We start from the raw sequence: 3979 nt of genomic DNA, 5'->3' as shown, positions 1-3979 counted from the left end.
TATATATATATGACGCTTCTTTCGGTTTCCGCCTACCAAATCTGCTCACAAGGCTTTGATCGGCTTGAGGCTATAATAGAAGACACTTACCGAAGGTGCCACGCAGTGGGGACTTAACCCGGAACTATGTGGTTGGTCCGTAAAAATTTTCTTTCTCGCTGATTGTAAATGAAATATTCACATCTGCAGAGCAGCTGACATCTATGACTATACATAACTGTTTTCTCTTTCCTACCTCTAACAACTACCTTTTCAATTCGTGTTGATACGCATGTATGTGTTCAATAACAGAATTATATATCTATCCAAGGGTAGATTTTTTCTTGCGGTTGTCATTGTGTATTGTTTCAGCAAAAACGTCTTGCCGCATTGAAAGGTAGAACCATTATAACATTTTTATGGTATCTATTGATCATATGAATTTCTTCACCAGAGATATAATATAATCTACTATCTTTATGACACCTTAAACATTTAAGAGCTTCATTGAGACTTGTATTTTGTAACTATCTCCTGTGTGTGGATTGCAAAAAGATAACCTTTGAAACGTGGCTTGGTGTGGAAAGGGAATGAGTCCAAGAGAAGCTATATTCTCTCTTAATACTAACACCATCCGAAAGTTTACAGGAGACGTATCTGTGCACAACCGGTTTTTTTCCTTTCTTGCTAAGCAGTGTGTCTTTCTTCCAGGTCTTTGTTAGAGAATGCTAGTCGAACATTTCTGGAGTCACGCGGAAAGTCATCGGGAAGTGAGCACCTCTTGAGTTCGCTACAGACCTGCACGGTATAGTTTTCTTGCTCCTCGGCAGCAGGTTCACGTATTTATCTTTACCGTTGCTGTTTAGTAGATGCTGTCTGAGAGATACTATGTGACACTCCAAAGCTGATTAGACTGACTTTAAGCCTCTTCCTCACTCTTTTTATTGCTTTTTTTTTAGATAGCAACTGCCAATATCACTATTTTTGTGGAAGCTTTCATTTTATATGACTATCTTGTAGTTTTTAGTATTCATTGCGCGGACTTCCTCTACAAAACGACCAATCATTCCTAATCTAGGAACAAGTACTGGTAGTGTAATGCATTGTGGAATATTGTCTTGTAAGAAGAAAGTATCGTCATTTTTAAAAGTCTCGTACAGTGTTACTTGCTCTGTCTTTATTCACTGCTCTTTTGTATGATACACTCACGATATATATATATATATATATATATATATATATATATATATATATATTTAAGCCAATTATGTAGAGGAGCGTTTCTTAAGAGCGAAGTTCCTTCATCGGAATTTAGTTACATGCTGCCATTCAGAAATTTCTTGAATTTTTACAATGTTCCACTCACAGAATATGATTTGATTTCGTTATTTACTCGAAAACTTTAGCTTTTCCAGGCTCTTTCTTAATACTAAGGAACATAAAAGCAGGATGTATGTATGGCGGTGTATTTATACGTAGGTGTATGTCTGTATGCATATATTTATGTATACATATCTATGCGTGTATATATTTGTTTATTTGGACGCTTGTATACACTTGATTTTTCTAATGCATTTTAACCATCATAACTAAGGCCATGCTGGTGTACTAAATGCAAATATGTTTCTTTGTTTATATAACGATATCTTCATAAAATACGGTAACAGAGTGAGTGTTAATTTAATTATTGCCGTGTGAAAAAAACTTATAATTCAATCAATGAAATTAATCCAGCGATAAAAGGGAAATCTAACCTGTTCAAGGCTAAGGAGCGACAGTTTTGAAATTTTAATTCATTGTAATTTAAATTACACATGAACTAAAAAAGATAAACACGTTAGCTGGAGGTCAAACCTTAATTTATACTGATTTTTATCGAATATAATGTCGACTCTTGACATATTTCGGCATTATCATTGAAGCATACTTGTTCTCTGTTCCTCAGACTGAATGATAACGGACTTCTTCAGTCATACATGCCAAGTTGTTTCTCCAATTCGTGTTCATTTCTTGTGTATCTATTATTAATTATCCCTTAGAATCAAGTATAGTTATCTCCGAGATTTAACTTCTGTCGATTCACATATAACAATTTTAGGCAATGCAGAATCCATGAATCCAGTCACTTAAGAAGTGATGTGTTAACTGCTTCGCCCGGCTTTCCATGCTTACATTTATCGTTGAGATTTTCGATTCGTGGCATCTTGGATAAGTCTCCCCAAACATAGCCCTGGTCTGACAAAAACCTTGTGAGTAATTTGGTATCAATAGGGGAAACTGAAAGAAGCCCATTGTGTGTATGTACGTCTTTGTATGCATGTATGTGTGCATGTGCGAGTATGTGCATGTATTCGTGTCTCCGTGTCTTGACGTCAAGTAATAGTCGTAATTGTGTTAGTGTTATACAAACGGTACCACTAGTTTAAATTACTCCGTGAAAATATATTTCTGCCCATATGGAAGCATTACCTTGCTTGGAAACAGGTGAGGGAAGGGTATCTGGTTGTAGAAAAGTTGTCCCCTCGCACTCCATCTGGTACACACTAGCATGGAAAAGTGGGCCTTAAAATGATGATTATGATGTGCCGAAGTGTTGGGCTTTATCATTTATAGTCACTCTAAGTGAGAGGAATGAGAGAGAGAGAGAGAGAGAGAGAGAGAGAGAGAGAGAGAGAGAGAGAGAGAGAGAGAGAGAGAGAGAGAGAGAGAGAGAGAGAGAGAGAGAGAGAACTTATCGCCAATAGAATAGTTAACTAGTACTTTATTTATGGGCCCGAAGGGACGAGAAGGAAAATCAATCTCGGCAGAGTTTGAATTCAGAGTGTCGACACAAATACTACAAAACACTAGTAACTCTGTCAGCTTCGCGCCCTTATGATAGGTGACCACCTAACTGTAGGAAGTGCATACATTTTGCACCATCTAGCCAAGTACTTTAATGTCTAGATCAAGGCATCTGCTAGCTGGATGCTCATTGGTGCAAACCTTTTGTTTTACTCATGTCGAGAGTTAGAGCTATGTTCTCAATGAAAACGTCGTCTATTGTCTGTAGTTTTTGCTGTCGAAGTCGTACTAACGGCAGCATCATTTGCGCAATATAAGTTCAATTATTGATGTAATCACAGTGTCTGCTTTGGTACAGAATCTGCTAACGGTGAATATGTTACCGTAAAAGACTTTAACGTCTGGAGTTCAGAGTGAACTCGATTATAGCTGAAAAGAAAATGTGAATGATTTTTAAAATAATCACGCATCCCTGCCTCACTCCAGTTTTCGCTTCAAATTAATCTGTTGTGCGAGACTGACACTGCACTTTGGCTTCAATCTTCTCGTAAAAGAATCGCTTGATTGTTATGAAGTTTTGAAGGTGGTCATATTTTCCTAGCACTTTTCATAGAGTTTTACGATTTACAGATTCGAAATGCTTTGGCGAGCTCAAAGAAAGCCATAAACAGTGAGTCGTACGTCTTTGTATTGATCCTTTATCACTAAATCCGACAAGCACTGAAGAAGATTATGCTACACTGAAGAAGTTTAATAATACCGAAACATGCCATGGTCTCCTTCTATGCTAACCACCAAATGTCAAAATGGATCTGCTCAATTTAAAGTAAACCGTGTTCTGCATGAGAAATTACACCAGTATACGAAGTTTCAAACTGTTTAGTTTTAAAAAAATTAATTAAGAAATCTGTGAGCCAAACTGAATAGATCCGTCAAAATAAATTAATATTAATCAGTATACTTTTTTCCCCTAAAAGCGCGCAAAATTTGAATTTTAATTAACAGTGGTCGAATCAGTCTTTGACCAGATTCAGTTAACATTCGTCAATGAGCATATTGCAATGATAATGTTAATTAATGGATTTTTGTTTTTTGTTCATTTGTTTTAACTTGTTTGTTCCTTACCACTGCTTGGCAACCAACGGTGGTGTGTCACTTAACAGTTGAGAAAGAGACCGATAGAATGAGGATCAGATTTTATAAAAAAAAAAAAAAA

The sequence above is a fragment of the Octopus bimaculoides genome, chromosome 2 (genome assembly GCF_001194135.2).
Source record: "Octopus bimaculoides isolate UCB-OBI-ISO-001 chromosome 2, ASM119413v2, whole genome shotgun sequence".
NCBI lineage: Eukaryota > Metazoa > Mollusca > Cephalopoda > Octopoda > Octopodidae > Octopus > Octopus bimaculoides.
Note: the sequence above shows the minus strand (reverse complement) of the source record.